This window comes from Lactuca sativa, chromosome 4 (genome assembly GCF_002870075.4).
Source record: "Lactuca sativa cultivar Salinas chromosome 4, Lsat_Salinas_v11, whole genome shotgun sequence".
NCBI lineage: Eukaryota > Viridiplantae > Streptophyta > Magnoliopsida > Asterales > Asteraceae > Lactuca > Lactuca sativa.
This window is the reverse complement of record NC_056626.2, coordinates 98,230,223-98,257,038: the sequence shown is the minus strand read 5'-3', so window position 1 is coordinate 98,257,038 and position 26,816 is coordinate 98,230,223. Positions and strand designations below refer to the sequence as shown.

Here is a 26,816-nt window from a genome sequence, read left to right as displayed (position 1 = left end):
GGAATTAGAAGCCCGTTTTACATTTCTTATTCACTAAAAAAGATACTCTTCTTTAAATATTAATTGTTATGGAATATTTGCGTGGGGTTGTTGATAAATTTCTTAAATTGAAATAGAGATGAAAGAATAGTAGTAGGTGGGAATAGGGTAGCCTTTTTCAAGAAAGTGACACCATTGTTTGATTGAGTTCACAAGTGTGTGTGGTTCCTTTATGCCTAAACCATATGAGTGTACCACATACTCTGGATTTCAACTAGGTCCCCTACCTCTCATTTTTCCCATGATCATTGTTCGCTATCAAGGTGACATACGCACATACATTAATCTAATTTGTAGAGTAAAATAGTCATTTTCGTATGTTAGTGTACGTTGAAATATCTTGAAGCCACCAAACATTCATTTTAATGGTGACGGTAAATTAATAATTTGTCTATGAACGCAATTTTAAACACGCCAAAATAGCAAAACTCATGGTCTCTTTATCACAAGGACAAAATAGTAGTTTCGTTCGTTAGTATCATTTGTTTTAGTAGGGGTAGGTTAATATCGTATATTAACCGAAAAATCAAAGCTAAACCAAATTAACAAACATAATTAAATCATTTTAACCGAATCAATATAAAAAGAGGTGGTGTAGTTTCTAATTTTGATTGTTCAAGGACATATGATTCGGTTATTGTTTTTCATCTAAAACCAAAGCATTATAAATCAAATCGAAACAATAATATTAATAAATGTTATATATATATATATATATATATATATATATATATATATATATATATATATATATATATATATATATATATATAGGTGAGATCCGTTAAGAACTCATAGTTTTTCGAGAACCCGAAAACTTAAGATGGAACGCTAGATTAGTATTAACTCATTAAGGACATTATCATCATCTTACCAATGTTATTTAATGTTTAATTTTTTGTGTTATTGGAAATATTATAAAAAATATCTAAAAATTAGCATGTTAAATCAAATTTTTGTATTTTTTTTATAAAAAATAATAATTTTTTATTTTTTAAAAAATTCAGATTTTTTAATTTTTTTTAGAAAACATGAATTTAAAAAAAATGATTTTTTTTTAAATCAGCGTTTTAGGTATATATACGCATAATTTTTCAAGTGCATATGAATATTTCTTATACTATAATAACCATAACTAGATTATTAAAAAAACATTATTTTTTGTTTACTAATCTATATACCAAAAATTACAAGTATTTTATTCGATACAAAATAAAATATAAAAAACAAAAAAATGCTACGACATTATAAAGAGTTTTCATATCTTCATGTCAAGACTTCCATATTTTCTTTAATTCATCAATTTCCACCTCTTTAATATTCTCCACAAACTCTTTATTTAAATCTACAAGAAAATTTAAAAAAAAAAATTGTTTAATGCAAAAACACTCACAAAAATGCATATGTATATATTATGTAATATTCATATGTGATAATATAATATGATATTCACATGCGATTGTATCTTTTAAAATTCAAATGTAAAATTCACAATAAAAATTAAAAAAAAATTAACGAAGAACACTCACACAAAATGCATGTGTGCATATAGACGTAATTCATAATTCACTTTGTGATTTACATATGAATCACATGTAATACATATATGATTCACTTGTGATTTACCTATGATACACATGTAATTCATATATGGTTCACTTGTGATTTACATGTGAATCACATGTCATTCATATGTGATAACTTGTGATTTATTGTGTAAATAACATGCAATTTATATGTGATTTACATGTGATTCATATGTGAATTACATGTGATTCATATGTAATTCATATGTAATTCACTTTTTTGGATTACAAATAAGGTGAACCCTAACCCCAATTGGATTAGGAATATGTGACTTGTGATTACAAAAAGTGAAAGTATAATGGTATTATTGGGTAGATTTTTCAAACACGCTTTCAGAATAGAAACATTGAAAAAACAATGTTGTAATAGAAAGAAATAGAAATAGGATGATAGCATACACAAACAAATAAAATTCCAATTTAATTTGGTGTTGTTGTATGTAGTTGAAAATTTTAGAATGATATTATTGTCCTTTTCACGTGACCATGAGTGACGTCACATTTAACATTTTAATTGTCTTGTTTATTTGAATATTGATGTATGTGATTTTGGGATGCGTAGGAAACATAACACCTTTTTGAGTTCCCAATTGGTCTATATGTCCTACTATTTCAAGAATGGCAGTTATATTTCCACAGCTGTAACAGTAATTTGGAGCATTGAACACAGTTAACACATTCTTTTCTTAAATATAAAAATTACAAAACAATCCAAACTTGTTTCATTTTATCATTGTTTATGAATATGAGGATTTGTATGAATTACGAACCTGGCACCAATTAAAACCCTCCATGAAAAGCTGATGGGATCTTGAAATGAGAGAGAATCCATTCATATGATTAAACTGAGACGTGATATCTTGTCCAAATGTATACCCAACACTATATGGTAAGAGCCCGCTAATGGGTATTATGCAAAAGATATAAATCTTATGTGTACATGCAACCCTAAATAATTTGATCTACATTTTCTCTAACTGACATACAACTTGAACAACAAAATAGAAAAACCCTAGAACTCAATTATATAATCAAAATACACAATTAGGGTTAGAAGATTCATACCTTGATTGTTATATTGTAATAACAATTCAAATCCTTATATTGTTGAAGCCTTGAGAGCAAGCTTCACAAATGTCATGCCTCTAATGGTTCATACCCAACACTGGCAAGGAAGAATGATTGAGAAGGAGGAGGGAGGCTCAAATTTCCAGCTAGATATCTGCTAAAGAGGGTTAGACGAAAATCATAAGGTTATACCTTATTTATGGTGCAGTTAGGAAACCCTAGAAAAGCCCAAAATCCAAGATTATCTTAAACCGGGTAATTATCCATTTTCCTATTTATCCACCAAGTATTATTCTAGAAACCCTTAGGCTCCAAGAAATCATCCCCACTTTATGGATGGTTCTAGATTTTCCTCTTGCTCAACTATTGAACAATGATAATTCAGTCCCTACACTTTCAATTAATTCTTTTAATCCTGAAATTAATTCCAAATAATTTCTGATTAAATATTAATTAAATATTAATATTTCAAATTAATATATTAAGAGATTATTTATTTCAATTTATTATGAAAAAATAAATTAATGTCTTTCTCCAAAATCATCTATCCAATTGCTAGTTTTGAAGGCAACCCAAAACGATTGACTGTACTACTATCAAATACCAATTATAGTTATGGGCTTAGATACCTGATCCAATAGTCTCCCACTTGGATAAGTCTAATAACTATAGTTTCCAATATATTCTTCAACCACTGATTAGAGAATTGTAGCTCTCCAAGCTGTTGTCGAACTCTAACCTAGTAAGTTACGTGTGCTAAGATAAGTGATCAAATATTCCTCCATTTTACAATATATTGTATAGACATGAGACATGGATTATGATCAATCTCATTGTCCAAGATTTCTTTCCCGGTTTCTGATTTACGACGAATGAAATCAGACTACTAATTGAACACATCAATTTAGTCCAAGCTTAACCAAGCACTTTAGATGTCGAAATCAAATCATCGAGGGGTCCACAGATATCGCTTTTCCCGTTAGAGAAAAAGGAATGAATAAACTTCGACTTATATGATTGTACTATTCACTCATCAAATCACACACAACAACACATTTTATAACATCAAGTTACTGATGTGTTTATGTATTATCAATGTACAACCGACTTGTAAACAAAAACTCACATATCTATGTTTCAAGAATATAAGATATTATCATCTCAAAATTACTCGTGATAAAATCCATGAAGTAATTCTTGAACGTTGGTTAATCCAATACTCAAAATCCTCATTTTCCAAGTAGTCACGAATATTGCAGCAAACTATTGTTATGTCTAATCCCCATAGACAATCTACAATTCAATTCATGATAGTCTTCATTCGCTACTTACTTCCAAAAGTACGAGCCACTGTGGATTTTCAAATAATCAACTTATTCTGGAAGTAAAACATGCAAAGTGAAACGCAATAATAACCTAATTAACTATGGTCTCAAAACTAGTGAATATAAATAAAACTCTTATTATTTAATCACCATATTAATTAGACTTTATTCATTATATAATGTTTCGAGTAACCAACTAAACACTTGAATTAAACATCAGTCATGTCATGTTATAAACATGCATACTATGTCTCTCTATTGTCCTTCCTTTGTGAACAGAATGATTAGACACTATTCCAATGATGCTCATTTTATAAATTCAAATTCATGTTACTACTAAATGTATTATAGTTCAACCTTACATGCAATATCCTTTTTTCAAGGCTCCATTTAAACTTTGTTACTTAAAACAATTCCATGGTAATGAAGTCTCATATTCAAGATACACTCCTTAAACACCTTCCTTGTATTTAAGGTTCTAACTCATATAGATATTAATAATCAACTCCCATTATGGAAACATTTCCATATTCCCATATTACCATTAATTTTTTGATAATGAATCATCCCAATCTAAGGCATGTCACTATGGTCATTCCAACCAATTTTATACTTCCAATTGTCCACAATAAACCAATCCTTTGGTATATCCTCATCATGTTCTTGACACATGTTCAACAACTTTAGTCTCACCCAATTCTAGTCCTTTTCCCTCTTAATGTCGTAGGCATTTGGAAAAATCAAAATAAGTGAATATTATAGCATATATAATCAATCCTACATCTGAAGCATATGATACATTATTCATAATGTCTTACATAAAGACTTGATATATGTTCAGTCTCTAGCTATAATATTCTCATATATCGAATTTCCTATGTTGAACTACATCAAAACGATATTCATATATGTCCATGAATAAGTTTTATTAAACTATGCAATCTAAAGCTTTTAGATTCGAAAAGAAGTATGAGTGCCCTCTCCAATCCTTTTATAGCGAAACAATTTCCAAACTTTGCAACTTGCAAATTTGTAGAATTTGTTTCCTACAAATAGTATTGCCAACTTGCAACACTTAGCATAACAATTATGCTCCCACTAGCTTAACAATTATGCTCCCACTAGCTCTGACATGTACCTATAAATCAAATGGACTTCTAGAAATCAATACTCTTGACTTTCCTACTAAATTGCATATTTCTAGTATGTGATGCTTCTACAAGTCTTTAGTCAGACTTTGCAAGCTTATACACTTTTCATTAGATAGCATATGTGTGAGTTTAAACCCTTTCAGAACTTATAAGCATATGTCCTTAAAGTTCAAACACTTCCTTGCCATTTCTCACAATTCGAACTATGAAGAGGGATGTGGTAATCATATTGTGAATTTGAGAATGCAATTATCACAACCACTAACTATAACGATATTTATCAAATCTTTAAAATCTATTAGAGAAAGTGTTTCCTCAGAATCATTTTCATGAATTAGAGTGAAACCTTTTGCCACTTAGATTTTATGGTGTATGTGTTCCCATCCATGTGAATCTATTATTTCCATCCTACAATCATATTACAAGATTTATGAAAAATTTAAATTTTAATTTAGCTTTCATGGACTGAACTTTACATTTTCTTAATTTCTTTCCCTCTAGTAGCATAAGGGCCTACTAGCGCTTCCATGTTGTTTAAGAAACTCACCTCCATTGACCAATGTACTATCACTGACCAACGTGCTCTATCTTTTGCAATCAAATGAGAACCATAGAACTCATAAGCATTGCCCAACTCAACTGGAAGGTGCACAGAAACAAAAGTGTGTCAAATTAACACGATAAGTCATCAACCTCAGGTCGTGTGCTAGGGATAACTAAAAGGTTTATTCTCAATCGACTCCTAAAACTTTTCAAGATGAATAAGACTCCCACTGACTTTTTGACATATATGTTTCTCTCTCAAGGAGCATTCTTTGACGAGCAAAAGCAAATATTCAAAAGTTAGTGTGGAATATCGACAAGGTCTTCGTTTATCCTTTGTTTTAACCAAAACATCATAACTTCCAATTCCAAATGTGCCAGAGTAAGAAAACATTATTACTTCACATTTCATGAGGTGTTATAAACCTACTTAGTAAGATATAAGTTTCATGATACGATGTGTAGTAACTAGAGCATAGCTCTAAAACATGATTGGAAACGACGTATGACTCATCTCTCGATTGAACCATTTTAACAATATCTGATTCCTCTTCTTACAATTGCACTAAAATGTTTTTTGAGGATCAATTGTTATATAGCTCCACAATCATTAAGATGATCATAAAACATGATACCAAAGTACTCTCATTTCCTTTCAGATTGGAGAAACTATTATCTTTTATGCCTAACAGATTCATCATATTCGTCTTGCTACTCTTTGAATATTTCAAAGTATCCGAATTGTGTTGAATCTTATAAACATAACCATATTTACTGAAGATATTGGTAAATCATAACGAATAAATTTATCATCCTTTGTGGTGGATCTAAATAGTTCACATTAATGTGTACTAGATCCATCAATCCTTCACTGTGACTTACATAAACATGCAATCAATGAACTATTCATAATCTTCCAAAGATCAAGATTCTCATACATCATACAATTCAAATTGCATGACTCCAAGTTTCTATCCAATTGAAACTTGGGCGATGAGAATTCCTTTTCACTTGGTTAATTATGGTAATACCACAAGTGATATTAAAAGAATCAAATCCACAATTAATATTGCTAACAATAGAAATGTAACCAACACTTTCATAAATGCCATTACAAGGAAATATAAAGTAAACCAACCAAAATTTCACTTTTATTAATAATAAACGAAAATTTTTGAACTTGTCCTTACAAGGCAGAAATGAAAAACAATCTTTCTAGACATTTCCTGAGAAATCTATCATAACTCCTAAGCAGTAGCTCACAAATATGATCATCGAACCATGCGACATAAATCTATCTTTCACGATCAGATGAAACTTACTCTTCTCAAGATTCATTCTTTCTCTTAGATCCTTCAAAACATCAAAATGTGATCATCGCATCTTGTATTAAGAATCAATGAATAGGAAGTTATTTAAAATAATGGAGTTAGATAATGGATGTACCTGTAGTGGACTCACATAATTTGACATTACCATCTCTAGGATCTTTCAGGTAGTCAGGGAAGCTTCACAACCAATTCCCCTCCAATTGGCAATAGAAACATATGGAGCTTTTTGGATTAGCGCATGGAACTATCTCAGAACTAGGATTTCTCTTTACCATATGTTCAAAGGGTTTGACATTGGCCGATCCCTTTCCATTGTCAAGAGAAACCTTTTCTGGACTACCATTGTTGCCATCATCAATGTCCATGGAAATTTGGGAGACAGGTCCTTCAAACACTTTTGCTTGACTTGTGCTCTTAAGCATTTCTGCTTCAGCAACAATCAACATATGTGTCAGATCAATTATGGTCACATTGTGGTCACTCATATAGTAGTCTTTAATGAACTGACTATATTATTCAAGAATCGAAAGTAGAACCAAGTCAATGGCTAGCTCCCTTGGGAAAACGACACCCAACATACCCAATCTGTCAATGTACAATTTCATTTTCAGAACATGCGCACACACAGACTTTCCATCTTGATGTTTACATGCCAACAGGGCTTGAGTAACTTCTTATTTTTCAGCTTGAAGACAACATGACTTAGGAAGAGTCACGGGAGGTGGAGGAGGAAGAGTTGAAGAAGCATGACTTCCAATTCCACCGTTGCTTAAAGAAGGGGACATTCTTTCACCTTGATTAACATGTGGAATATCATCTTAAGAAGGAAGAGGAAAACCACTTCCCAAAGAACGAGGAAGACCATTGTTGTCTTGACTTGACATCTATAATAGAAAAGAATTCAAGTAAGTTGATTTTAGGAAGGTAATGCATTTACCAATTTCAATATTATGAAGCTCGTAGATATTTTGAGATTCACTTAATCTAATTAATGGCATGTTTAATCTTGATTATGCTCTCACTTTTATGACTGGGATACTGAGGATCACAAACGAGATGTGAATAACCATGCAAATTAGCTTGGTACTCTTGATGTAATTTATCATCTCATTTTAATGTGTCGGTTAACCACATGCGCTCCATTAATCAACAATAATTATCGAGATACCCATTACCACCCTTTATTAGTCCGATATTAGTGTGCCAGTTAGCCACACACACTCCACTAATGACTTATAATTTGTAATGTGCAATTTCATAGATTAGCATCAAATTCACATTTTTCCTAAAGTAACTAAGAGTGAGATTTTAGAAAATTAGTTTTATTTAGTTTTCATCATTATACTTTTAATGAGGTTATGTCCTATCAAACCCGTTCAGCTAACGACCCTCCGCCAATTAAGGGAGCGGTGGGTAACAGTGGATACCTAATGGCAGTCATTTTGTAGGTCGCTTCCTTAAAGTCCCCTTATAGATCGGCTTCATGAATGAGGCATACTAGCGGTTCAACTGACTTAGTCATATACATATAGTAAATATTAAACTTTTGATTTTACATATAGTATAAGGTGTATTTTAAAACATTTTAAAATTCCAAGGGTTTAATCTTTTAATAAATTAAACTTTTAATTTAATTAAATTTAAACCATTTTATGGATTTATTAATTATCTTTTAATTAATCACTTAATTAAATTAATAATAAGATCCATAAGGATGTATTTTTAAACTTTTCAAAATACCAAATATTATTTAACGTTAATTATTTATCGCAATTAATATCTAGATTTATTTATACACTTAAAAAATAATCATATTAATAAAAAAAAACTTCTAATTAAGTCAAATACTTATCTCCTAACTTCTAAGCTTTTAATTTATTATCATAGATACATCAAAATCAGATTTGGAGAATAAGAATAGCAACTAATTATCATATAAAAACAAATTAGGCAGATAAGGCACAAAATTTTGGATCTAACAGCTCACACACCATGGAAGACGATCACCATGTCGTGTTGGGCCGATTTTGCAGGCCAACATGTCGTGTTAGAAGAACATCACATACTGTTTGATGATCATAATGACGATTCTGTTTTCTCCTCCTTGTTTAAGTTCTCCAATTGTATCAATTCAATAGAAAACTAAAGCTACGCTCTGATACCACTGGTGGATATTATACAAAACCTATAAATCCTATGTGTACATGCAACCCTAAATAAATTGATCTATGTTTTGTAATTGAACATACAACTTGAACAACTAAATAGAAAAACCCTAGAACTCTAGTATATAATCAAGATACACAATTATGGTTAGAAGATTCATACCTTGATTGTTATATTGTAATAACAATCCAAATCCTTGTGTTGTTGAAGCCTTGAGAGCAAGAGTCACAAATTGCACGCCTCTAATGGTTCACACCCAACACTAGCAATGAAGAATGATTGAGAAGGAGGAGAGAGGATCAAATTTTCACCCGGATCTCTTCTAAATAGGGTTGTCCGAAAATCATAGGGTTATACCCTATTTATGGTGAAGTCACGAAACCCTAGATAAACCCAAATCCAAGATTATCTTACACCGGGTAATTATCCACTCTCCTGTTTATCCACCAGGGATTATTCTAGAAACGCTTAGGCTCCAACAAAATTGTACCGACTTTATGGATGGTTCTAGATTGCGTCTTTCCCAACTATTGAACAATTACAATTCAGTCCGCACACTTTTAATTATTTCTTTTAATCCTGGAATTAATTCCAATTAATTTCTAATTAAATATTAATTAAATATTACTATTTCAAATTAATATATTAGTCTCATAATCTATTAACAAATTATTTATTTCAATTTATTATCAAATAAAAAATCAACCTCTTTCTCCAAAATCATCTGTCTAATCGCTAGTTTTGAGGGCAACCCAAAAGAATTGTGCTACTATCAATTTAAGTATATATCAATTATAGTTATGGGCTTAGACACCTAAGCCAACACCCCATCCACATCTATCATCTGGATCGGACCATAATAGATCACACATCGATACTTCATGTGGAACCTATAGATACAACCAAACTCACCAAAATCAATAACAAGATTACCAATTATACACGTTTTTGTTTATTTGTGAATTATATTGTACCTTTTGTATCCGTTCTAATGTTTGGATATTGTCTAGAGTATCAAGAGATGGTGAAAGTCCTCCATGCAAGAAGAACACCTATAAACAAATATGTTGCAACAAAACATATACGTTAGATATGAGATAAGATGAAGGAATAAGGATGAAAAACATTTGTAATTATTCAAACCTAGCTCTCGATAAGTGTTATAAGTGGAAGGTAAATGGTTCCATACATTTCTATTTCCATGCTTTCTCAAACATTCATTATAGAATCCATATATGAGTCTTTACCAAAGATGTATATGACTATATGAGTAATCAACCAGTCATAAAGTAAACAATATGATTATGCAATGATTCTTTTAGTCTTACACTTGAGTGATCTGCCAACTCTCATGATTTCCTCTAAGAATCGTAAGTTTGTCTCTATAACAAACTTTTAAAGCCACCAAGAGTGACAAAGTCTCCACAGAATAATATCCATGATCTGTATTTAGTATTAACAATCTGATTACAACATTACTAAAAAAACTATTCAACTTATAATTACTTACGAGAGACTACGATTCGGATCTTGCTTGTAATTGATACACATAGTCACATAAACAACGAGATACAATAAACTATTTCACACCTGATAGAATTCGGTCCGAAGAGTGGAATTGACTTCGTCAGTGACGACTATCTAGGGTCATTCCATCTCAATTGATCGCCTTTGACACCTTGAATGCCACATCGCACCTTCATTTTGTTCATGATCTGCAACAATGAAACTTGGGCTGTTGTGGCAATTTCGTTTTTCATATAGATTTATGATCATCGATGATGATAGCTAGATCGACTAGGATCTGGATTTAGAAGCTGTAACGAGACGAGATATGGAATGATGATTAAATCTCGGATCAGAGAAGAAGGTCGTTTGGAGGAGGAAGACAAATCGTGAATCGTCCGTCGTCAAGGAGGATATATGAAGCGGGGGGGAGAGAGAGAGAGAGAGAGAGAGAGAGAGAGAATACAGAATGAGTTTGACGCGAACAATAGATTTGATATGGGATATTATACCTAAAATGCCCTTTGATTAATTTTAGGAAGATACGCATGTATATTATGTTTTTAAAGTATTTACAAAAATGCCACAAAACATCATGACCTTCTATTATTTTAATCTAACAACCCTTGTTTAGTTATCGGGTTCTCATGAACTGATCCTTCTCCTCTGTGTGTGTGTGTGTGTATATATATATATATATATATATATATATATATATATATAATGTGTAATTATAATATGAATTGAAATCTAAAAGAGAATTTATTTAGAATTTTATGAGATAGTTAATCTTGAATCAAATTAATATTGTTGTACATTCAATCATTCATTTTTTTCATAGCAATGTATTTTATGTTTTTACACTTTTTATAGCAAAGTATTTTTTTTTTTGCTTTTTATGTTATTTTGGACCCTTATGGTTAAATGATATTAACCATTGATAATAATCATTAATCGAATGAAATTGTTGGAAGAAAAACAATATTAATCAATACTCAATAACTACAAAAATGTATTAGTCATTTATACTGGTTATAGTTTGGTTTTGACTAATAGCCGAACCAAATTATATCATACATATTCCTATATTTTGATTGTTTGTTTAAAATAGAGAAATGTTTTTGCAGAAATATAACGATAGTTTATATTGTATGAAATTTTTGAATGATTGGTATATAAAATATAGTTGTTTGTTTAAAATAGCGAAATGTTTTTCATAAATATAACGATAGTTTAAATCGCATGAAATTTTTGTACGAGTGGTATATAATCAATGTAAAAAGTATATTTTATCATTTTTAATATTTTTTCTTTTCTTTTATTTATTTATTTATATTACTTTTTGACAAAACTGTAAAAATGGTTCATGTGGTATGCATTTTTTTCGGGATCTAGTCCAAACCATAATTGTTTTTTATTGCTGGTCCTTTTGACCATGTTTGTATGTGAGAAAGGTCTCCTCCTAATTTGAAAAGACTATTATACCATTCTTCCCTTTTTAATAATTTTCTTTGTACTTAATACATATTAGAGCAAATTATACGAATAGTCTCTGTGGTTTGGTAATTTGTATGCTTGGTTCTTAAAACATTTTAACTTGTACGATCCCTAATATGTATTTTGTTGCATGTTAGGTCCCCAATTAGCTTAAAATGACTATATTATAATTATTTATATATTTTCTTTTATTTGTCTAATTTATTATTATATAAAATAAATATAAAAACAAAAATTAAAAAATCTTAAACCTTCAATCTAATCGTACACCCTAGTAAAAGAAAAGTTGATTTCCCTTTATTCATTCCTTCATGCCCATCCCTTTCCCCGATCTTGCCATCGAATCCATAGGGCTATTGCTAGAGATAACGAAACTCCATTTTCGGTGCCCCCTCTCTGTATTCTTTCTTTTCATTCTATAAAAACTCGACCCACTAAGCCTCCTCATCTTTGCCTCTCCCCCTCTCCGATTAGAGTTCTTCATCCTTTACTTACCGGAAAAACACGAAGTTGCAATTCATCGGGAAAAAGTCGAACCAGAATAATGGGCTTGCTTCATATTGGTTTGATTTGTTGCATCTCTGAGTAGATGTTTTCAAAATTTTAATTTTCCATAGGAACCACAAAAGAGAAATTTGATTTCTCCGAAAGGGTGGTGGCACTTTTCCATTTCTGAGTTTCAGTAGTTATCAAAACATGATTCATATGATGGTGTGGTCGGAGAAGATAACCAAATCGGGTAGGGTCAAAAGGGGAAGCATATAAGAGAAAGAGGTTATAGGTTTAATCATGGTGGATTTCATCGATGATTGCAGATGGTGGTTCAAGCGAAGAAGATGATGAATCTGGAACCCTCGCTTGTTTCTTGCATTTAGGATTTTCATCAAGTTTCGCTTTTCAGGATTTTGATTTTGATTTTGTTTAGTTTTGATTACAAGGTAAAAAGTTTAATTTTGATTTGAGTTTGTTTGGGTTTTGATTTAGTTTGATATTCATTAGCTTTATCCTATGAAAATTATAGAAGCAAACACCATTGTTGGAAGATGTCGGAGACGATGATGGCTACGGGACACAATGGTGGCCATGATGCTTGCCGGAGATGATGATGACGAAGATAGGGAGGAGGGGATATAATCGAATGGGATAGAGAACTCTAATCAAAGAGGGAGGAGGCAGAGATGAGGAGGTTTATGATTTTTTATATAATAATAAATCTGAAAAATAAAAGAAAATAAATAAGGGTAATCATTTTAGGTCTATCAGGGACCCAACGCGGAACAAAAATACAACTTAGGGACCGTTCGAGTTTAAAAAAAAGTTTCGGGAACCAAGCATGCAAATTACTCCAAATTATATGGACCATGCATGTAATTTACTCTAAATATTAAAAATAAATGGACCCATATATATATATATATATATATATATATATATATATATATATATATATATATATATATATATATATATATATATATATATATATATATATATATATATATATATCTGAGCTAAAAAACGCAAGATCTTTTTGGCCATTTCTCACATTCTCCTCCTCCCTTACCCACCATTATGCCATCAGATACTCCACCACACCCAAAATCATCGCCACCATCTCGGTCGAAGACAAACATTGACACAATCGTATGTATTTCAGTCAACCAAGCCATGTGCATCGATGTTTTAAGAAACGTGCTATGACATCTTGAATACAAATAAAATATATTTTGTCATAGACCCGTAAATCCATCCAATCTGCTTATAGACAAATAACTAACAACAAAATTAGTGCTTTTCCGGTGACAATGTACAACAATATTTTAGAAGCTAGAAGGGTGAAATTACCTCTTTACCCCCACTCAGTTTTATCTTTATATCCACAGGTAACAACATGTACCTTCAAAAGGGTAGTGGGATTGGTAGTGGAGGGAATTCCCCTATTTCCATGAACGTTGCCACAACAAATACAGGTGATTGACCAAATCACTTGTCTAAGTTCTTTTGTTACATTAGTAACGATCTATCTTCAGCATAACCTTTCAAAAACAAAGAATTTAGTTAACATCAATGGAACAAGACAAACAAGTTGCAGTCAAAAAGTTGAATGTGAAAGACTCAGAGTCAAACCTTCAACACCCTCGTCAAATCATCCATGTTTAAAATCGAAGTGTTAGATATCGGTCTTTTCATCACTACTTTTTTATCCATCTACATTTTGTTAACGTCTCTTGACTTCTTTTGTGAGCCACAACATCTTTTCACAATGATATTTGCTTCTAAATTAGGCTCTGTTAAAACGAGGTGGTATCCATATAGAGCTCGTCGATTGAAATAACAACCATTCCCCACATAAACCGGTCCCTGAATCCCATCTAGCCCTTTCAAGTTAATCTACACAAAATATAAATGTCAAAATTTTATTTTTAAATCTTAACAATATCGGAATTTGAATTTGAAAAGTAAATATAATTTATAAGATGATAAAAAAAATTTAATACATATCGACGGAAGGCAAATAGGCAACAAGATGTGTCACTAGCCCTTCCTAAATGGCAAAACTAATTCTTTTGAAAACAATATATGTGGCTCTAGGAGATATAAAATTAGAATGCATGACCCATTGGACTCTGTTGAGAAGGTCCACCACCTCTGGTGCGAGAAAACTAAAGGTATCAAAGGCAAAAGGTATAAACACATGTTGATTTTCTATGCATGCTCTGCTACTTTGCACAAAACAACTTTCAAAGCGACATGATTTGTTGTGAAACCCCCACTCCTCAAACTAGCGAGAGGGAGACCCCAGTAAGATCTACACAAGCATGCTTCCCTCCTACAAATCCAAAGACCACTTTGAAAATTGTAAGTTTGAATTCTATAAAAGTAAGAAACGCGCATCAAAGAAGACGATATTGTGATTAGCATATCACTCATGTAAATCAGTTCCAACATATATATCTTCTTCCTATAAGCACCCAAGATGTCGTACGAAAGAAACATGGATTCATCATCTTTACCAGACCATATGTATCAATTTTTTAAGGGAACATGAAATTCGGATTCAAGAAAGAAGAAAGAGAAATCAATTTGTTTTTATTTCTAGGCAACAAAAATGTTCATAACAAAGGGCTTTCTCCCTATTTTCTACTGGTAATTTACGGGCAAATGGACCCCTGTAGTCAGCATCAATCTCACCACCGCCTCTAGCAAATTGTAGAAGCTATGGATTTTTGCCAAGATGGCTCTGATATTTCAATTACTATGTTTGATTTCACCTAGTTTGTCAATGATTTCAATTGGTTTTCATCATCAATATTCAAATCAACTTTTCGTGTCTTGATCATGAAGGCTTGGTTAACTGAAATACATGTGATTGTGTTAATGTTTGTATCCGACGGAGATGGTGGTGGTATTTTGGGGGAAGTGGAGTATTTCATGGTGTGACTATAGGTGAGGGAGGAAGAGAATGTGAGAAATGGCCAAATGGGTCTCGTGTTTTTTTGGTGTGTGTGTGTGTGTGTGAGTGAGTGAGAGTGAGAGAGAGAGAGAGAGAGAGAGAGAGAGAGAAAGAGAGAGTATGTGTGTGAGAAAGAGACCCATTTATTTTTAATATTTATTAAATATTAAAAAAAAAAAAGCGTATAATAGTTTTTTTCAATTAAGGAAGAGACCTTTTCCACATACAAACATGGTCAAAATAAACACCAATACAAAAAAATTATGATTAGGAACAAATCCGGGAGAAAATGCATACCACGTGGAACATATTTGTCGTTTTGTCTTATTTTTTTTTTTTTGAAAAAACTACATATTAAAAAGAACACTAGCAAAGAGCTAGGAACAAAAACCAATTACAAAAAGTTTAGAGGTTGTTACATTGAACAAACCCGATTAAAAAAGAGTTTTCTATTACGATTACAAAACCACAAAAACGACAATTCTCTAATGTAGTCAAATATTTCATATCTTCTTCTCTTTGTAGTAGAGAATAACATATCCTTTTGGAACCTCAATAGAAACAATAGTGTTGTGCAAGCGATTACATCTATCACTTCCTTTTTCTAGCACTACAAATCATATTATTAATCGCATAGAACAATTCATGAACTATGTCAAACAAAGGGAGTTGAATTTCCAATCATTTAAAGATCAAATTCCGAGTTCTTTCTGCCAGCTCACACATTATAAACAAATGATCCAAGTGTTCTATAGCCACAGTACAAATCAGACATAAAATATACAGATTGTTAATCCCCTGATATTCATAATTAAGCCTAGTAGGGATTTTTTCAAGTAAAATTCTCCAAATCAAGATATCTACTTTCCTTGGGACCATTTTATTCCACCTAATATGATGATCTAAAATAGGTAATACATCCTCATTAATCCATCTTCTAGTCTTGCTAACTGTAAAAGAACATGAATTATCAATATCTCACGACCATTTATCCTCCTAAACTAATAGGTTTACATCTATAAGTACATAAATCAAAGTTGTTAATTGAGTAAGCTCTACACCTCCTCATATAGGCCTTTACAATGCCAATTCCAAATACCTTCAAGCAGTCTATTAGCAATAGTAGAATCTATATCGATTTGTAACTCAAAAGGCGTAGTAAAACTAAGAAAAAAATCTTGATTACCCACCCAACAATCCTTTTAGAATCTCATTCTAGCCCCATTTCCAACATGTTTTTTAGGAACCATCTTCGACATCACACATTGGTCTTCTAATCTTTTGTACGAAGCCAAAAACCGATGCCAAGGACTTGATCCACTATTTACCACAACACCTCCAAAAACCCCTTCATACTCACCATACAAAGCTTTTATGACCTTCACGCATAACAAACCTTCATCATTAAGAAATTTTCGGCACCATTTCTGCAAAAAGCAAATTTAAATGCCATCATACTTCCTATATCAATACCCCTATTTGTCTATAATTTAGAACAAACTCCCATTATATCTAAATGAGTTTTTCTATTAAAATCATCACTACCCAAAAAAATTAGCACAAGTGGCTTCAAGCTTCTTAGCCACTCCTACAGGCATAAGAAAAATCGACATATAATAAATTCCTAGCGAGGCTAGCACCGACTTAAGTAACATCGATCTACCACTTATAGATAAAGTTATAACCTTCCAAAAAGATAATTTTCATCTAACTCTATCCATCATGTTATTCCATTCTACAACCCTTGTCATGTTTTGTCCCACTGGTAAACCTAAATAAATAGAAGCCAAATTATCAAGTTTATACCCAATAACAAAAGCATAATCCTTGATCTCCTCAAACGTCACCCCCACACCATAAACATTATACTTGTGAAGATTATTTTAAGGTTTGACACCAATTAACAACATTGTAGGATGCTCACCATATTAACAATATATTTTGCATCCACTGGCACAAAATTATAGCATCATCTATATAGAATATGTAAGAGACTGAAATGTTATCCGCCCCTATTACAGATTTACAGCAATAGGATCTTCTTTATCCACATGGACCCCTTCCATTACTATGATAAAGAGAAAAGGCGGTAAAGGATATCCCTGCCTTAAACCTCTTTGTAACTCAAATTTAGGTGTAGGAGACCCATTAACCAGAATAGAAGACCAAGCTGGGATCACATATGCTTGGATTCATGACCAATATTTTCACCAACGTTCATAAATTCCATCATTTGATCCAACAAATCCCAAGATAATACGTCATATGCCTTTTATAAAATCAATCTTCAAGAGCATCAACTTATTTTTTCGTTTCTTATACCATCCCACAATTTCATTAAGCATCATTGGACCATCAAGAATCTGTCTCTCCTTAACAAATCTTGAATTCTCAATACTTACAACTAAACACCAATAAGACTAATAGGCTAAAAGTCATTGTTGGGTTTTAGTTCAAAAAGTAGTTTCATAAACAAGAAAAATATGGCAACGGAAGACTTTGATTTTTGAAATAACATAAACCTTTTATACCCACCAAGGATCTTCTTGCAAGTTTTATAAAGATTAAAACACCAACTAAAGAAGAGGTGAAGAAATAACAACCTTTGTAGTTCTTTGGGTCCTCTTGGGATGCTTGGAAGTTGATGAAGAATGTGGAACCTTTTGAGACACCAACAATGAATCAACTTGATGTAGAATGCTAGTTCTTTGTACAAAACTCTTAAGCTTTGAACCAAACCCAAGTATGGTTCAAAGAGAGCAAAATGCAAGCATCAAATCTTCAAAGTGCAATACAAGAGAAGATATGGAGAGGGAAGGAGAAACTCTCGGCCATATCAAGAGAGAATGAGGCAAGAACTTCAAGAGTGGAAGCCTCATATTTATGTTGGGTTTTGTATACTACAACATCCTATAGTACACATACAACCCTAAATGCCTTGGATCTATGTTTTCTCTAATTATACATGTAATGGTGTTTCCAAAGCAATAAGCCTATAACTAGCATTCAAATGACATTAACAATATGAAATACTAGTTAGGATGACATACATTTTATGTAGCTTGAATCCTTGTTGTATTTGGCCTTAAGAGCTTAGCACCAAAAGTATGAATGCCTTAAATGACTCACAACTCACCTAGGACAAAGGTGGCTCTTGATAGAGAATCTCCATGCACCAAAAACACCTCCAAGAACTCCAAGAACTACAAGTGTTACAAGTGGCGTTTTTAGGCTATGGAGAACATATTTATATGTAGGGTTCCAAGGGTCATGGATATAACCCAAATCAATACCCATGGTTCTATGATCCATGGTTCATGTAGCCCAACTCTTTATGTGTCCATACATAAACTTGGTCCAACATAGATCATAATCCCAACACATATAAATATAACTAATTACCATAATTAGTCCCCATAGATTTAATTAGTCTCTTTTGATCACTAAATTAATTCCAAATTAACTCTTGATCAATACTAATTAAAACATATGATTTCATATTAATATATTAGAACTTATAATATATTTATAAATCATATATAACCTTTTCTCAAGAGTCCATCCTAACAAATTGTCCTGGTGTTATGCAACCCAAATGGACCATGCTACTCTCGGTTCGAGTACAAACCAATAATAGTTATGAGTTTAGACATCTAATCCAATAGTCTCCCACTTGGATAAGTCTAAAACTATTATTGCAAGTACGACTTCAAAACCCAACTAGCAATCGTAACTCTTAAAGTCATTGTCGAACTCTGACCTAGTCAATGACATGTCCATTAGATAAGGTATCATATATTCCTCCATTCTAGATATCATATGGAATGAGACATGGATTATAATCATTCTCTCTGTCCATATGTTGTTTCCCGATTTCCGATTTATGACGACCGACTAATTGAACAAATCAAATCAATCAGGCTCGTCCGAGCACTTGGGGTTATCATCACTAAATCATCGAGGGGCCCATAGATATCGCTTTTATCCTTCCAAGGGTAAAAGTAATGGATAAACTTTGACTTATATGCTTGCTCTATTTACTTATCATATCGCACACAACAATATGTTTTATAACACCAAGTTACTGGTGCGTTTTCACATTATCAATGTGCAACCGACTCGTAGAATGCAACTCATATCTCTTCGTTTCAAGAATATAAGATATTATTGTCTGATGATCACTCGTGATAAAATCCATGAAGTGATTCAAATGAGCTTGGGTTTAGTCCAATACTCAAATCTTATTCCAGGAGCACTCATGAATACTGCAGCTATGTCTAAAACACCTAGACACACTACAGACCCATTCATGACAGTCTTGCCTCAATACCTACTTCCAAAGTATGATTGACTATGGATGGTTTGAATAACCTAGTTATTTGGGAAATCAAAACATGCAAAGTGAAACACAAGAATAATACTAATCCTATATCGCCCCAAAACTTTTGAGTCATATTGATTACTCATTATTCATTGTATAATGTTTCAAATAATCAACTTAATACTTGAAGTAAAACAATACTTATCCCATGCTACAAGCATGCACACTATGTTTGTATGGTCCTTTCTTTGTGAAATAGATCAATTGAACACAATTTCAATGAAACTCATTTCACAATTCCAAATCTTTACCACATATGTAAGAATACAATATTCTTTGTCATTTACTGAAATCTATTAGATTCTAAACCTATATGCAGTGATCCTCTTGTAATGACTATGCACAAAAGTCACAAAGACTTGGCAACAGACATTACAAAGTATTCTAATAGAGAGAAATTCCATGGAAATGAAGTCTCACAATCAAAGTACATTCCTTTGAACATCCTTCTTGCATTAAGTTTTCTAATCTTACACTGATTTAATAAATTCCACCTATGGAAACATTTCCATATTCTCATTTTGACTATCACTTCTGAACAAGAGTTGCCTATTTTCAAAATATGTCAATATGGTCCTACCAAAAATTTACACCATACTTCCAGTTGTCCATGAGCAACCAATCTTTGGTAAATCTCAAATTGTCCTCGACAATTGCTTAATCATTTTAGTCTTATTCGGCTCTATTCCTTTTTCCCTCTTAATGACCTAGGCATTTGGGAAATTTAGAAAGGATGAATATTATAGCACATATAATCGATCCTAAATCCGAAGCATATGGGACAAAATTCATAATGTCTTACATAAAGATATGATACTAGACTAGTCTTTAGTTATAATATTTCTATTTCTATTTACCATGTTCTCATAATTCTAACTATGAAAAGGTATGCCGTAATCATAGTCGAATTTTAGAACGTAAATAATATTTCCATATATGGAATTTCCTTATGTTGAACCATTCTAACATAACATTCATATATATACTTGACTAAATTTGACTAAAGTCTCAATCTAAGATTTTAGAATTAAAATGAAGTATGAATTCCTCTCCCTTAATTATAGCAAAAACAACTTTTCAAACCATGAAACTTGGTGAATTGAAACCTTTGTTTTCTATAATTACTTTACTAGCATAAGACTTATGCTCCCACTAGCTTTGACATGTATCCAGAAATCAGTTGAACTTCTAGAAATCAATACTTATTGACTTTCTTACCAAACTGATACGAGACGCTTCGATAAGACTTTATACACCTTTCCTTAGATAGCTCACATGTGTGTCTATACAATTTTAGAACTATGAAAAGGGATACCGTAATCATAGTCTCAAAATTTTAGACCTTTTCCTTTGCTCACAATTTGAATTATGAAAAGGGATGTCGTAATCATAACTGAATTTGAGAATGAAAATATCACAATTTCTATCTCCTTAAAATCTAATTAGTGAAAGCGTTTCCTCACCATCATTTTCATGAATCGAAGAGAAACCTCATGACACTTAGATTTTATGGTGTATGTGTTCCTATCCATGTGAATTTGTCAAAAACATAACCACAAGAGGAGGCTAGTGACAAATCCAAACTCATATGGGCTGAACTTGTTCAATCTTAACTTCTTGCTACCTAGCAGCACAAGGGCCTACCATTTCTTCCAAGTAGTTACGCAAACAACTGAGAACTCATAGAACTCACATGTATAGTCAACTTTAACTGGAATGGGCACATAAACAAGAATATTTCAACACAATAGGTTACGAACCTTAAGTCGTATGCTAGTGATAAACAATACCCTTGATTAGTTCTTGAAACTTTTCAAGATCTTTAAGACTCCCACTAACTTCTTTATATAATATTCTCTTGTCAAGAACCATTCCTTGACAAAGCAAATATTTAAGAGTTAGTGTGGATTCTTATCAAGACAAACACTTCACACAATTGGCCTTAGTTGGTCTTTGTTTTATCCAAAACATCACAACCCACCAATTTCAAATGTACATGAGTAGAAAACATTTTACTATACATTTGATAAGTGTTTTAAACCTTCTTAACATTATGTCACTCAAGGCTGGATCTTGGAGTGTTACTCTAAGACTCAATTTTGGAACGAAATATGATTCATCTTTTGATTTAACCATTTCAACAATTCACGATTCCTCTTCTTAGTCAAACAAATGCACTAAGGATTAAGATGTCCTTAGAGGATCAATTGTGATATGGTTTTTCATAATCATTAAGATGATCATAAAACATGATACTGAAGTACTCTCCTATCTTTTCAGATTGGAGAAACTTTTATCTTTCTGCCTAATTTGATCCTTCTCATTCGTCCTGCCATACATTGAAACTTTTCCAATGTTTCCGAATTATACTTAAAGTTGTAAGCACAACCATATTTACTAAACTTTAGTAAATCATGACGACTAGCCTTATCGTTCTTTTTGGTGGGCCTGATTAGTGCACAACCAAGTGTACCCGATCTCCTAGTCCTTCACTTGATTTACACATACATGTGAACAAGGAATTAGTCTTAATTCTCAAAGATGAAATTTATCATTCATCACACAATACAAGTTGCATGATTCCAAGTTTCTATCAAACTAAAACTTGGGTGATGAGAATCTTTCCTTATTTTGTAAATCATGACACTACCACAAACGAAAGAATCAAATCCATTTTCCAATATTGCTATCAATGGAATCATATAAACAACAATTTTTCACAAACGCCATTGTAAGAAAACTAAAAATAAAAAAAACTTTTCTTTTGTTTAAAAATTTGTGGAAAACTTTTCCTTACAATGCAATTATAAATGAAAAACATGTTGTTATCTATTCCTCAACAATCTATCATGACTCTTAAGCAACTGCTCATCAAACCATGCGATCGAAATCCATCTCTTCGCGATCAGAATCAACTTACTCTTCTTTTAAGCTTCCTTTCTTTTCTTCGATTCTACAAAACATCAAAATGCGACCTAGTCACATCATGTAATAAGAATCTCCAAATAGGAACTTAATAGAGTTAGATAGTGGACTTTACCTGAAGCATAGTCAAATTCTTTTACTTTTACCTTCCTAGTGAACTTTCAGATAAATAGGGCAGCTTCCGCAACCAATGCTCCTTCTTTTGGCAATAGAAACATATGGACTCTTTGGTAATGGTACACGGGAGTATCTCAGACTTAGCCTTTCTCTTTACCATTGGGTCAAATGACTTGACCATGGCCGATTCCTTTCCATTAGGAAGATAAAGCTTTTCTGGACTTCTAATTTTACCATTGTTAATGTCCATGGAAGTTTGGGACGTAGATCTTCCAATCAAATTTTCTTTACCAGTGCTTCAAATCATTGTTGATTCGATAGCAACAAGCAAATAAGTAAGATCAATAAAGATCATGTCATGATCTGCCATCAAGGAGTGACTAAAGAACCCCGTCAACAACCAACTTCCTCGAGACTTCGACACCCAACTCTCTCATCTTGTCAATATGTGACTTCATCTTCAAAATGTGAGCACATATAGACATTGCTTACCAATAGGGATTGAGTGACCTTGAACTTTTCAAGAACTTGTGGGTTAGGGAGAATAATTGGAGGAGGTGGAGGAAGTGAAGTATGATTTCCGGTCCCATTAATGCACGGTAAAGGGATTAATCATTCACCTTGATCGCCATGTGGGATATCATCTTCATTAGGAAAGATTTATCCAAAAGGATAAGGAAGACCATAGTTGTCATAACTAAACATTTATGAGGGAGAAATTAAAGAAAGATGATTTAAGTCCTTAATATAACACCCAATATAAAATATTAAGGCTAGGACCCAACACAATATTTTATAACTTGGAAGAGGGATGCCGTAATCCAAGCTACAAAATATTTGAAGGTAGGTAAATGACGAGTTATCAATTTCCACCATGAAAAACGAAAATAAACTTTAGGTTTTAAATGAATTGAAATTCCTAGATCCTTTGAGATTCATTGAACTATTCAATGGCATGTTTAAATCTCGATTATTCCCTTCAAGTTTGTGACTGGGATGTCAAGGATCACAAATAAGGAGTGAATAACCACGCAAATTAGCTTGGTACACTTAATGTTACAACTACGTAATCAATGTGTCGGTTAACCACACACGCTCCATTGATCTATGATTAACATCAAGCTATCCTTTGCCACACATTGTCAGTCCCAGATTAGTGTGTCGGTTAACAACACATGCTCCACTAACGAATTAACAAGGTGCAAAGTTCAATTTCATGGGTAAGCACCAAATTCACATTTTCCTAAAGTAATTAAGATTGGGATTTTAATAAAGTTTAGTTACTTTATATTTATCATTATACTTTTACTGAAGGGAGAATTAATGTCATGTCCTACCCGTTCGGCTAACGACCCTCCACCAGTCAAGGAAGCGGTGGGTGAGAGTGGACACCCATTAAACAGCCATTTTATAGGCAGTAACCTTATACTTCCCCTTACAGACTGGCTTCGTGAATGAGGCCTACTAATGGTAAGACTGACTTTGTTCTTATACATATATATATATATATATATATATATATATATATATATATATATAAATTTTAATATTATAATAGTATAAGGGTTGAATTTTAACTTTTAAAATTATAAGGGTTGAAATTAAAGTATATATGGGGGTAACTTTACAAATTCCAAAACTTGAGGGAAAGTTTTGAAAAATTCAAAAAACTTTTGGTTTCCATAACTTATGAGTTTAATATGGTTTTATGGAACACTTTCCAAGTTCCATAACTTGAGGACAAGTTATGGAAGACATAAAACTATTTTATGATGACATTTAAAAACAAGACCTTTCATTTTTCATACCCCATGAACTTTAAATGAATCTTTTTTAAAAAAAAACTCTTCATTTTCCATAACTTGAGGACAAGTTATGGAGTTCATAAAAACCATTAAAATCAATTATTCCAATTAACACAATAATCAAATAATTTTTCTATGATCTAGATCAAACTCATAAGTGAAGATAATTCACATCAACAATTTTCAAGAAATTAACTAATCATATAAACTAATACAAATCTTGAAACTTTGACAATTATCCATTATTTGGGTTGAATTTTAACTTTTAAAATTCTAAGGGTTGGAATTAAAGTATACATGGGGGTAAATTTACAAATTCCAAAACTTGAGGGAAAGTTTTGAACAATTCAAAAACTTTTGGTTTCCATAACTTATGAGTTTAATATGGTTTTATGGAAGACTTTTCAAGTTCCATAACTTAAAGACAAGTTATGGAAGACATAAAACTATTTTATGATGACATTTAAAAACAAGACCTTTCATTTTTCATAACCTATGAACTTTAAATGCATCTTTTTTTTAAAAACTCTTCATTTTCCATAACTTGAGGACAAGTTATGGAGCTCATAAAAACCATTAAGATCAATTATTCCAACTAACAGAATAATCAAATAATTTTTATATGATCTAGATCAAACTCATAAGTAAAGATAATTCACATCAATAATTTTCAAGAAATTAGCTAATCATATAAACTAATACAAATCTTGAAACTTTGAACATAATTAAGTATTCTGGAAGTTGATTCCAAACATGCAAAATTGAAACACGATATTTTGAATTAACAAGATTTTGATTAAAAACTCTTTATTAAGACTCTTAAAAATAAATCAAAAATTGTTACAATTCATAATGTAAAATGCTTCATAAAACCTCAAACTAACAACTAAATTATTGCATCAAAGCACTATCTAGTCTCATGCCAATGGTCCAAGCATGACCATCATGTTTTTCTCTTGATAATGGTTTTGTGAATGGATCAACATGATTCTCCATAGATGATAACTGCCTCATGATGATTTCACCATCTTCTACACGACGTTGGATATAATTAAACTTCCTTTGAATATGTCACACCCCCAAACCAGAACGGTGGAAATGTTCGGGGGCGGAGGACATCATGTCAAGTACCATAACAATGAATAGTAAAGAAAGTACACACCACGATAAAATAAATATATTTGGAAAGTTTACATGATTGTATGCGTTACATGTTTGAAAAAGATATGAAATACAATATGGTGATCCAAAATATGTTACTAACGCCAGCGCGTCAGTCTTCAAAAGTAGTTGCTACCTGGTTTAGCGATTTCCTGAGAATACAAGTTATTTCAAAGAAAAGGTGTCAACAATAAAGTTGGTGAGCTCATAAGTAGTGGTTTGAAAAAATGAATGCCATTCGAAAGTTTGTGTATGTTTTCCAGAAAATCCCTTATTTTCTATTAAATGTATGAGATGAGTATGAAAGATCGTTGTATAAACTGTATGTATTTGAAACAGGAAAATCCCTTATTTTCCTAAAAGTGAAATGTAGTCTCAAATGACCAAGACTGTAAGTTGTAAGCAACTATGCCATGCTTAAAAGAATGATGTATAATCTTATTATAAAACAAAACTATAAGAAAATCGTATTTGTAAATGAAAAGTGACTGTAATAGTCACTTTCCCCGTGAAAACATAATACAATAATAATTGTCTATCCAGTGAGTTTTTATAACCGTACTATCATAGTTTGCCTGTAGCGACGTTCTTCAGGCATCGAAATGAGATGACATTTGTCACCCCGGGGACTGTAGCTAGCAGTCAGGGTGCGGGATCAGTAGTCCCGTATAAACAGGACATCTAGCAATACCTTACTAAGTATAATGAAGATGAATGTCTCATAGATTCTCAATTAAGTCCCGTATTAAAATGAATAATGT

At 32.1% G+C, this 26,816-nt stretch overlaps 1 pseudogene; it reads right to left on the bottom strand.

Annotated features, from left to right (window-relative positions):
* Window positions 1-1,310: 1,310 nt before the first annotated feature.
* LOC128133476 (serine/threonine-protein phosphatase PP2A-5 catalytic subunit-like) overlaps window positions 1,311-26,816 on the bottom strand; it is a 48,143-nt pseudogene continuing 22,637 nt past the window's right edge.